Raw genomic sequence first — 12,691 nt, 5'->3', positions numbered from 1 at the left:
GGGAGATTCATCTCAGGTGCCTTGGACAGGTTCATTGCAACAGTTCCTGTCTGCTCACATCACCCTACCTGGACTGTGCCCTGCACTGTGCACAGAACCAGCAGAGAGGTTTTGGGTCTTTGGAAAATGCATCTTCAAGGAGGCCAAGAAGGAGGATGGGACACATTCCAGGCTGGTCACCCTCAGCACAGTCCCTGGGAAGGTGATTGGCCAAACCCCCCTGCAGCTATTTGCAGGCCAAGAGAGAGAGTAAGGAATATCTGTGAGTAGGGGAAAGAAGATGGTTTGTCCCTGGACCTTAGCCAGGGCTTTGCCATGGTCTCTCATAGTTTCTTTAGAGCCAGAATGGTGATAGCTGGAGAGAAGCAATGGATGAGGTGGTGGATGGGAAGCCAGCTGGTGGATCAAGCCCAAATGTCACCAGCTTGGAGTGCTCCTGGCAGATGCTTCCCAGTGACATCCCCCTCAGGGCAAGCCCTTGGGCCAGCACTGTACAATGTCTTCATCAGCTCCCTGCACCATCTGACCCAGGGCCTGTGCAGCTCCTTTGGGGATGAGGCCAAACTGGACAGAGCCTCTGAGGGACTTCATCTGCTTCCCCCTGCCTTGAGTAGGGTCACTGGACAGGATGATGTGCAGGGACCCCTTCCATGAATCACCAGGACAGATCCAGCAGCTCCTCTGAGGAAGGTTTCTCCACTCAAACCCTTGGCAGGAAAGGTACCAGAGGGGTTTGATGAAACTGTGATCTGCTCAGGCTCTGGCCACAAGGAGGGGGATGGTTGGGTGTGGAGTCATGTGGTCAGTTGTGTCTCAGGAGCTCACAATTCACTAGGGAGACTGTGAAGGGGCTGTGAGGTGACTTCTGCCTCAGGAGGGGATTGGCCAGCAGCAGGAGCATGGCTGGAAAGGGACTGTGAGGTCAGTTCTGTCTGCAGGAGCTGATAGGGCAGCCCTGGGCTCCTGGCTGGCAGATGAGCTTTTAAGTTGCCATCTGACAGCATCTCTGCCAGGCCAGCAGAAGGCACCTGGCTGGCACAGGGACTGTCAGATGCCCTCTGCCAAGGGACCTGGGCTCACTGCAGGAAGGGGCTCAGGTATTGGTTGCCAGGTCTCTGCTGCCTGAGTACCTGATGGGACAGCAGCAGGCACAGGGCTCGGTGGTGTCTGTCTGAGAAGCTGCAAGGCCAGCAGCCTTGGGAGCTCCTGGTGAGGCCACTTCTGCCTGCTCAGCTGAAAGGCCACAAGAAGGCTGATGGGATGGGTGCCTGCTTGAAGGGTGCTTCCCAGATGGAGCTTTCCTTGGAGATAGGAAGCAGCAGGAGAGAGAAACACTGCCACATGGTGCAGCTTGGCAGGTGGGGACTGGACATGAGGAGCAAGAAACCTCTCTCAAAGGGGAGTGCTGTGGTAGGAGAAGGTCTCCAGAAGGAGTCTGAGCTCAGCTCAGCAATTTTTGTTCCAAGGAGCAGAGTGTGAGTGTGGACAGACATCAGGGAAGGTCTGGAAATGCCAAGGTGGGGAAGTGAGATGAGGGTCTCCAGCCTGCAGGGAAGCAGAAGCAGCTGTGGGACAGTGCAGGGCAGTCTGTGGTGGAGATGGCAAAGGGCACAGACAATGCTGGGAGTGATCAAGAGAACCCAAGGCTGTGCCCCCTTGGCTATGACAACCATCTGCCACCAAGGCCTGTGAGGAGACATTGTCCTAAGGCACTGGCAGGGCCTCAGTGCCTCCTTGCACTTCCCCAGGAAGGCTGGGGGCTGTCATCCCCTTGTCCTTCACTCAGCATCACAGCATCCACAGCCCCCTGCACCACACATGAGGGACAGGATCTGCCTGCCCCAGGGGCTGTGGTCAGATCTTGGCCTTCCTGCTCCACTAACCAAACCCAGGTTTTGCTGCCCTGCACTTTGCCTTTGTCTCCCTGCAGTCATGGCCTCCAATGAGCTGCTCTAAGGAGTCCCTGGGGAGGCTTTGGCAGTAACAAGCCTCAGTGGGGCCCATTCCTACTTCAAGGAGCTTGTGTTTTGCTTCTGACTTCTTGAGCAGTCTCTTCAGTCTTCTCTCAGTGCCTGAGGTTCCTGTAATGAGCCCAAGTGCCCTAAGGAGCTATTTGTGTCTCTGTAACTTCCTTCAAGATTCCAAAGTGCACCTAATAAAGCTCATTTGGTGATCATTCATCAAGTGATATGAGCCAGGCTGTCTCACCAGCACAGCTGCACTTGCAGAACATCTGTTTCTTCAGCTCTGACACTGTATGGACAACTTTGCTCCTCACCTCCCCAGCCTCCCCATGATTGTCCCTGCCCACCTGGGGCTTACTTGCTGCTCCTTGCATCAGACTTCTCCACTGCTCTCTGCAGCTGGAGCTCACAGCTCCATGGCACCAGCTCCCCCCCTGCTCTCCTTAGAGCCGTGTCTGCACACAGCCACAGCAGAATTGTTGCTGTTTGGAAGCTAAGCAAAGTAAAGCCTGAGAAAGTCCCATCAGCAATGCAGCCCCCCTGGAGCCAGCTGCTCAGCACAAGCTGTCTCTCAGCAGGTGGCCTCTCTACAAGCCTGTGGCCACACCAACAAGTTGAGGCATGGTTATGATTTATCAGCCAGGCAGCATTTCTGGGTAGTGAGAAGGAGGTTGGATCATAGCAGCCACTTTGCAATCCCCAAGGTGATTCAGCAGAATGTGTTATAGCCAAACGGCCACTGAACAGCCTCCTCCTCCTCCAGAACAAGAGGACACAGTCTCAAGCTGCACCAGGGGAGGTTTAGGCTGGATGTTAGGAAGAAGTTCTTCATAGAAAGACTTGTTAGCCATTGCCATGTGCTGCCCAGGGAGGTGGTGGAGTGACCATCACTGGAGGTGTTTAGGAAGAGACTGGATGGGGTGCTTGGTGCCATGGTTCAGTTGATTAAATAGTGTTGGATGATAGGTTGGACTTGAGGATTGCAAAGGTCTTTTCCAACCTGGTTAGTTCTATTCTATTCTATTCTATTCTATTCTATTCTATTCCATTCCATTCCATTCCATTCCATTCCATTCCATTCCATTCCATTCCATTCCATTCTATTCTATTCTATTCTATTCCATTCCATTCCATTCCATTCCATTCCATTCCATTCCATTCCATTCTATTCCATTCCATTCCATTCCATTCCATTCCATTCCATATCACAACTCTGGAAGTGCCTCACACAGGAAATTCTCCTGAATAGGTTTTGGTTAATTCTTCCATAAGCTCTCACGTTTGGCTTGATCTGTGTCCTTGACTCTATTGCTGAATCGCAGGTTCCACCTTGTGACCAAAACCAGAACTGCAGCTTTTCTCTTTCCCAAACATTGCTTTCCCTAATTTTCCCAAGTTTCTGATTTTCCTGAATGATTTCTACTGTTGTGTAGAAACCTTTTGTGTAAATAACCAAACCACCACCGAATCTGCAAATGAGCTCTGGTGAGACTTTTGTATTAATAAATAATGTATGTATTTGTGTGAATATCTTTGCCTGATTATTGATAGATAAATGAATAATTCATATCCTCATGGTGCAGTGAGCAGGGTATTCCATCCTGGAGGCCTTGCCCACGAGGGGACATGGATTTACAAGCTCAGATTTGGAATGGGTGAAACAAAATTGTAAAATTCCAGATCCCACTGAGGAAGACTTAGCCAAGGCTGCTGCGAACCCACAGTGACCCTGCTGTGACCCTGCTGTGACCCCAGCAGTGACCCTGCTGTGGCCCTGCTGCAAACCCACAGTGACCCTGCTGTGACCCCAGCAGTGACTCTGCTGCGACCCTGCTGCAAACCCACAGTGACTCTGCTGTGACCCCATCAGTGACCCTGCTGCGACCCTGCTGTGACCCCATCAGTGATCCTGCTGTGACCCCTCTGCGACCCTGCTGTGACCCTGCTGTGACCCCATCAGTGACCCTGCTGCGACCCTGCTGTGACCCCATCAGTGATCCTGCTGTGACCCCTCTGCGACCCTGCTGTGACCCTGCTGTGAACCCACTGTGACCCTGCTGTGACACTGCTGTGACCCTGCTGCAACCCTGCTGTGAACCCAGCAGTGACCCTGCTGTGACCCTGCTGCAACCCTGCTGTGACCCTGCTGTGAACCCAGCAGTGACCCTGCTGTGACCCTGCTGTGACCCTGCTGCAAACCCAGCAGCGACCCTACTGTGACCCCAGCAGTGACCCTGCTGTGACCCTACTGTGACCCCAGCAGCAACCCTGCTGTGCTCCAGCAGCGACCCCAGCAGTGACCCTGCTGTGACCCTACTGTGACCCCAGCAGCAACCCTGCTGTGCTCCAGCAGCGACCCCAGCAGCAACCCTGCTGCGACCCCAGCAGTGACCCTGCTGTGACCCTACTGTGACCCCAGCAGCAACCCTGCTGTGACTCTGCTGTGAACCCAGCAGTGACCCTGCTGCGACCCTGCTGCAAACCCAGCAGCAACCCTGCTGTGCTCCAGCAGCGACCCCAGCAGTGACCCTGCTGTGACCCTGCTGCGAACCCACAGTGACCCTGCTGTGACCCCATCAGTGACCCTGCTGCGACCCTGCTGTGACCCCATCAGTGATCCTGCTGTGACCCCTCTGCGACCCTGATGTGACCCTGCTGTGAACCCACAGTGACCCTGCTGTGACCCTGCTGTGACCCTGCTGCGACCCTGCTGTGAACCCAGCAGTGATCCTGCTGTGACCCTGCTGCAAACCCAGCAGCGACCCTACTGTGACCCCAGCAGTGACCCTGCTGTGACCCTACTGTGACCCCAGCAGCAACCCTGCTGTGCTCCAGCAGCGACCCCAGCAGTGACCCTGCTGTGACCCTGCTGTGACCCTGCTGCAACCCTGCTGCAAACCCAGCAGCGACCCTGCTGCGACCACAGCAGTGACCCTGCTGTGACCCCACAGTGACCCTGCTGTGACCCCATCAGTGATCCTGCTGTGACCCCTCTGCGACCCTGCTGTGACCCTGCTGTGAACCCACAGTGACCCTGCTGTGACCCTGCTGCGACCCTGCTGTGACCCTGCTGCAACCCTGCTGTGACCCTGCTGTGAACCCAGCAGTGACCCTGCTGTGACCCTGCTGTGACCCTGCTGCAACCCTGCTGTGACCCTGCTGTGAACCCAGCAGTGACCCTGCTGTGACCCTGCTGTGACCCTGCTGCAAACCCAGCAGCAACCCTACTGTGACCCCAGCAGTGACCCTGCTGTGACCCTGCTGTGACCCTGCTGCAAACCCAGCAGCGACCCTACTGTGACCCCAGCAGTGACCCTGCTGTGACCCTACTGTGACCCCAGCAGCAACCCTGCTGTGCTCCAGCAGCGACCCCAGCAGTGACCCTGCTGCGACCCTGCTGCGACCCTGCTGCAACCCTGCTGCAACCCTGCTGCAAACCCAGCAGCAACCCTGCTGTGCTCCAGCAGCAACCCCAGCAGTGACCCTGCTGTGACCCTACTGTGACCCCAGCAGCAACCCTGCTGTGACTCTGCTGTGAACCCAGCAGTGACCCTGCTGCGACCCTGCTGCAAACCCAGCAGCAACCCTGCTGTGCTCCAGCAGCGACCCCAGCAGTGACCCTGCTGTGACCCTACTGTGACCCTAGCAACAACCCTGCAGTGACTCTGCTGCGAACCCAGCAGTGACCCTGCTACGACCCTGCTGCAAACCCAGCAGCAACCCTGCTGCGCTCCAGCAGCGACCCCAGCAGTGACCCTGCTGTGACCCTGGGCTCCTGCGGCGAGCAGGTGCTGGACGAACTTGAAAATTTTGAGGCAAAAAAGTGGATATTTTGATAAGAGGATTTTTTATTTGGAGAAAGAGTTGAGAGGTTGGAGATAAAAAGCCAGAGGCTTCATGGTTAAGGAGTCTAATGCTGTCTTTAGATCATTTGTGGAGTCAGACACTGATTGTATTTCCAGCTCCTCCCAGAGCCCAAACAGCTGTGCAATCCCAACATGGTTCGTGGAGACCACGCCTGGGTGTCCGGAGCCAGACCCTCTTCACCTTCTTTATTTCAAACTGCCTGAACTGTGGTGCCACAAAAGGGATTTTAAGGAGATAGACTCTAAAATGGTGCCTTTTACTGTGGCACAAGACTTTAAGCCGATAGCAGCCATGGATGTTCTGGTTGTGCCAGCTGCTCTGGGCACTGTGCCACTGAACCTTTCTGCGATGTGCATTTTGAAGGAGCTGCAGCGTGTTTCACCACCAGATGTCTATTCGGCCTTAGCCTTACCAAGGATCACCGCTCCACCAGCTCTGTACCCAGCCTGTCACTTGCCAAGCCCCTACAGGACACGGGATGCAATGGCACTGTGACACTATTGCACTGTGACCACATAGTACTGTGATGTTCTGGCACTCTAACACTCTGTCACTCTGATCCTATGGGACTGTGATGCTCTGGTAGTGTGATGCTATGCACTGTTTTGATATGGCAGTGTGAATCTGGGGCACTGTGAGCTCTGGCTATGTGATGGTATGGCACCAGGATGCTCTGATCTTGTGGAGCTCTGCTATTGTGGTGCTCTTGTACTGTGATGCTCTAGCTCTGTGATACTCTGGCACTATGATGCTCTGAGGTTGTGAAGCTCTGGTACTGTGATGCTCTTTTACCGTGAATCTGTGGTACTGTGAAACTGGCACTGTGAAGCTCTGGCACTGTGCCACTATGGCACTGTGAAGCTCTGTTGTTGTGGTGCTCTGCCACTGTGACACCATTGTATTTTGACCCTCTCTCATGGTGGCACTATTGCATTGCTACACTTTGGCAGTGTGACTCTGGCACTGGGACGTTATGGTACTGTGATGCTATGGCACTGTGTCGATATGGCACTGTGATGCTAGGGAACTGTGATACTGTGATATTGTGATGCTCTGGCTCTGTGATGCTGGGGCACTATGATGCTCTGAAGTTGTGACGCTCTGGCACTGTGACACTCTGGAATTGTGATGTTCTGGAACTGTGACACTCCAGCACTGTGATGCTATGCTATTGTGATGCTCTGGCATTGTGATGCTCTGGCTCTTGATGATCTGGCACTATCTTGCTCTCTCACTGTGATGCTATGGCACAGTGATGCTCTGGTACTGTGATGCTATGGTACTATGACACTCTGGCACTGTGATGCTCTGTCGTTGTGATGCTCTGGTGTTGTGATGCTCTGGTTCTGTGATGCTATGGCATTGTAATGTTCTGGCACTGTGACACTCTGGCACTGTGACACTTTTTTACTGTGACATTCTGGCACTGTGATGCTCTGGCATTGTGATGCTCTGGCTCTACCATGCTCTGTCACTGTGACGCTATGTTACTGTGACACTATGGTACTGCGACGTTCTGGTACTGTGATGCTATGGCACTGTGATGCTGTGGAACAGTGATGCTATGGCAATTTGATGGTATGGTAGTGGGACACTATGGTACTGTGATGCTATGGCTCTCTGATGCTCTGGCATTGTTACAATCTGGCATGGTGATGCTCTGGCTCTACCACGCTCTGGCACCATGATGCCCTAGCACTGTGACAGTATGGCACAGTGACGCTCTGGCACTGTGATTCTCTGTCATTGTGGTGCTCTGATCCTGAGACGCTCCAGAATTGTTACTTTCTGGCACTGTAATCCTCTGGTATTGTGGCACTATGCTACTGTGATGCTCTGGCATTGTGATGCTCTGATACTCTGATGCTCTGGCATTGTTACTCTCTGGCACTGTGATCCTGTGGTGCTGTGATGCTCTGGCACTGTGATGCATGGACATTGTGACACCTGCACTGACATGCTATGGTACTGTGATGCTACGGTGCTGTAATGCTCTGCTACTGTGACGCTCTGATACTGTGATGCTATTGCACTGTGACACTCTGGCACTGTGACAGTTTGGCACTGTGACACACTGGCACTGTGACACTGTGGCACTGTGATACTCTGGAACTGTGATGGTCTGGCACTGTCACACTCTGGAAGTCTGGCACTTTGGCACTGTGGCACTCCGGAACTGTAACACTCCAACACTGTGAAACTCTGGCAGTGTGACGCTCTGGCACTGTGAGGCTGTGGTACTGTGATGCTCTGGCACTGTGATAATTTGGCACCGTTATACTTTGGCACCGTGTCTCTCTGGCACTGTGACACTCTGCCCCTATGACGCTTGTAGTGGTTTGAGCCTTAACTGGGAGTTAAGAGCTCAGATGGGGGCAAGGCTGAGAATCTCTCCCCTGCTCACCCCTCCTCCCTCCCCACAGAAGGGGGGAAAAGGAAAAATGGAAAGGGAAGGAGCAAATCCACCAAGCAATAATTTGGAGTCAGCCTGGAAGTAGAGAGGTAAAGAGTTTTCTTTAAACAATATATAACAATATATATAACAATATATAATAATAGCAGGTAAGGTTCACAAGGGCAATAAAAACCTTTATTAGAATAAACCAAACCAGGTTGGAAGAGACCTTCAAGATCATCGTGTCCCCCTTCAACCAATCCAACCCTCCCAAACTGCTAACCCATGGCACCAAGCACCCCATCAAGTCTCCTCCTGAACACCTTCAATGACGGCTACTCTACCACCTCCCCAGGCAGCCCATTCCATAGCGCAATCACTCTTTCTGTATAGAACTTCTTCCTAACATCCAACCTGAACCTCCCCTGGCGCAGCCTGAGACTGTGTCCTCTTGTTCTGGTACTGGCTGCCTGGGAGAAGAGACCATCATCCGCCTGTCTACAACCTCCCTTCAGGTAGTTGTAGAGAGTGATAAGGTCACCCCTGAGTCTCCTCTTCTCCAGGCTGAGCAACCCCAGCTCCCTCAGTCTTTCCTCATAGGGCTTGTGTTCCAAAACCCTCACCAACTTTGTTGCTCTTCTCTGGACTCGTTCCAGCAAGTCAACATCCTTCCTAAACTGAGGGGCAAGGAACAAGGATGGATAGGAGGGGGGGAAAAAAACCAAGAATACAAAACTAGTCTCTCCCTCTGAAGAGGCATGGAGGCAGCAGGGAGAATTACATAGAATAGAATTACATAGGATAAACCAGGTTGGAAGAGACCTTCAAGATCATCGCATCCAACCCATCAACCAATCCAACCCACCTAAACAACTAACCCATGCCACCAAGCACCCCATCAAGTCTCCTCCTGAAATCCTCCAATGACGGCGACTCCACAACCTTCCCAGGCATCCCATTCCAATGGGCAATCACTCTCTCTGTATATAACTTCTTCCCGACCACATGGCAGAGGATCAGGAGGGCAGCCGCAGTAGCTCTCATCCAGGAGAGGCAGGAGCCAAAAGGAGAGAGCCTAATGACTGCAATGTCCTGCTTTTTATACCCTAGCTGGGCAGGGAGGGGGGAGTGGAACAGACTCAGTTTCCCAGGGGGAAAATGCCCTGCAGGGAGGGCAAAGCACCTGCAAGCCCTCCACCCTGCTCTGTGTTATTTTCAGAATGGGTGTTAACCCACCACAATCCACCCCTCTGTTCCACTTCCACTCTCCTGTCGCAGCCCCTTCATCCAATCTTGACATGTGGTATTGGAATCCTTGGTGCAAGTCCCTTGTTATCCCGGCTCGCTCTCTCTCAGGGCAGTCTCTCTCTCTCTGGTGCTGGTCAATGTAGGTGGTGCTTGAACTGGGCAGGGATGTGGAGAAGAATCAGGAATCAGTCTGTTTTTGAAAGGGAAAGGAAAAAATCAGGAACAGTCCGTTGCTGTAGGGAAGCAGGTGAGATGACCCAGGAGTTCTCTGGGTTGGTGTGTGGTGTGTATGCTGAGTCCTGGATGCTAGGCTGATATTAAGCTAGGAGGGAGAAACTTTGAACAACTTATAACTATTCACACAGTGACTATAATACATTGATCCGCGCTGCCCCCTCTCAGTTCATCCCCTCTCAGACAGAGTCACATTCTGCTGTGGGATACACTGAATGTCCCCAGTTTCTAACATGACCCAGTAGGTGTCACCAGGCCCCTCAGCCAAGACCACCCCTCGGGTTAGTCTGCACCCACCAGCAGCAGGGAAAACCCACACTGGCTTCCCCAGCAGGTTCTTCTCAGCACTCACAGGAACTCCATCTCCATCCACTGTTTGCAGCAGGTGGGACTGGGCAGGACAAGCTCATTTCACAGATCCTCTGCTGGTCACTAACCAAGTGGCTTGAGCTAGGTGTCTCTCCTAGTTCCTAAAGGCTCCACTCCCCATGGCTTTTAGGGCGGTTTTTAGCAAGCCAGTGTAGCGCTCAACCTTCCCTGCAGCTGGTGCAAGGTATGGGATGTGGTAAATCCACTCAATGCCATGTTCCTTTGCCCAGTCCCTTAGGAGAAGGTTCTTGAAGTGGGTTCCATTGTCTGATTCAATCATCCCGGGGGTGCTGTGTCTCCACAGGACATGTCTCTCTAGGTACAGGATGGTGTTGCGAGCAGTGGCATGAGGTACTGGGTAGGTCTCCAGCCACCCTGTACTTGCCTCTACCATGGTCAGTAGGTACTGCTTGCTGCTGTGAGACCGAGGAAGGGTGATGTGGTCAATCTGTCAGGCCTCTTCATACTTATATTTTGACCATCTGCCCCCATACCACAGAAGCTTTGTGCGCTTGGCCTGCTTGATGGCAGCACAGATGTCACACTCATGGATTGACGAGAACGGAGACAGGGACGACAGCACTCAATATGAGTGATAGAAGTCATCCAACTTTATTGTTCCATGCTTCATTATTTATAGTCTTATCTTATGCATAGTTAATTCTATTCTAATTTAACACATACTATTGGTTTAACTCTAAAAGATTACATCCTTATTTCACTACTCTGTGGTTTTTTCTACTAAGACTAATTGCTCTTTTTCCCAGATCTTGCCTCCTCCTTATCTTGTTTGTCTCTTCTCAGGGGAAGCTTGACCTTAGCATACCAGGCACTTTTCCACAACTCCTACTCCATTGCTATATTTTCAACAGAAAGTCCTTCAAGGCCTGAATTGCACAGATGTTCCTGGGACCATTGTCCCTTCTCCCTAAGCCAATCCCCAACAATTCCCCCATTTTTCTTTTGTGCAAGTAAGGCCTTGGAGGTTATCCTTTGAACACTTTGCATGATACAATTATAGACAAGTTTAACAACAATCAAAATTAGTACAGTAATACTTAAAAACCTTAAAGCTTCTTTTATCAATTGTATAACCCACTGTGACACATTCCCAAATATTGATCTTAACCAATCATCCAAGGGACTTTTTACAATTGCAACAGCACGCGTGTGATTCCTTAGCCACTTAATCTCAGCATGCATTGACACTCCATGATCTGACAGGTTCAAACAACACATTCCATCAAAGTCTTCACACCCATACCCTTGAGCCATTGTTCCAGTATTGCAGGACTATAGAGCAAGCATAGTGAGTATAGCACAGTAAAGAAGGTAAAATAAAGCAAAGAAGAAGAAGTGCATATCAAGGGAACTCCTACAACTTATATAAACTCGGAGAGCCTCGTTGGCATAGCTTCATTGGTTCCCTATGAGTGACCACACGTTGCACTGTTATAGATTATTGGTCCAACTCCTAATGACATGTGAGGTTGTTGATGCAGGTGTGTGTCCTGTTATTCCCACATAACTTTCTGTGTTTATAGCTACCAGTGTCCTGCTTTAGTTATATTCTGCAGGCACAGCACTGTTTTGCTACACTGCTAGCCACTTCTGCACTTATGCTGAGCATGGCCTACCACCATGTCAGGCTCTAGGCCTACACTGCCAGATCGCTCACACTGCTCGTCACTGGCATTTGGTCATAGGAGTTGTTCTCATCCTATACAAGATACTACTTGCATACACAGAAGCTAGCAAATTAAACCTAAGCTATACAGCAAAAGCAGGAGTTCTGTAGTGCAGCATGTCTAACAGACTGATGTAACCCATACAAGGCACAAAGCTTAAGCTGAACTAGTTACAATGTTCTAACAGAGCTGGCATAATACATGGTCAAAGATAACAGGCATTGTAAAGAAGAACTTAGATCTTAATAGTTCTGATCTTTACATTTCACTCCTGACAGAGAAGACTTGATCATGCCTGAACACATTGCACACAGACATTAAGACACAAATCCTGTCTCACCCTTCCCATCTGAGGGACGCTGGGAGCAATGAACGCAGGAGAAGCTGTCTTGATCCTGCTGTTATTTCTGAGCTATCAAGTAATGGCCACCTGCTAGTGCTTGCCTCAGACAATCCCTTTTGGATGCAGCCAGCTCTTTACAGGGTGCACAGTGGTCTAACATCATCCTCCATGTGCCAGTGCCCAGCAGAGGGGAAAAAGTCAAATTTGTGTGCTGAAATAAAGACAGTTTAATAGGACAGAAAGTGAAAGGGAGATGTAATAATGATGATGATGATGATGATGCAAATCTAATTAGAATGTTGTCTTAGTTTAAAGAGTGGACAGAGATCATTTTACTCCCAATGGAAGTAAACCAAAGACACTCTTGTGGAATTGGAGATAAGTACAGAAATTGTATTCAGAAATAGACAGGAAAAATACAGAATGCATGAAAATGCACAAACCCCATCCCCCAAGCAGACTGAACCACAAACCCCAGCTGCTCCTTTTCTCCCCCACTCATTGTCTCCCTGGCCTAAGCAGGCCATAATTGCACAGGAGAAAATTAGTCAGGCCTCTCCAGGTCTGTCCTTCATGTTAGCAG

The sequence above is a fragment of the Melanerpes formicivorus genome, unplaced genomic scaffold (assembly GCF_026170545.1).
Source record: "Melanerpes formicivorus ecotype bairdi unplaced genomic scaffold, bMelFor1.0.p_v2 SCAF_134, whole genome shotgun sequence".
NCBI lineage: Eukaryota > Metazoa > Chordata > Aves > Piciformes > Picidae > Melanerpes > Melanerpes formicivorus.
The sequence above is the reverse complement of the archived record's forward strand: the minus strand, read 5'-3'. Positions refer to the sequence as shown.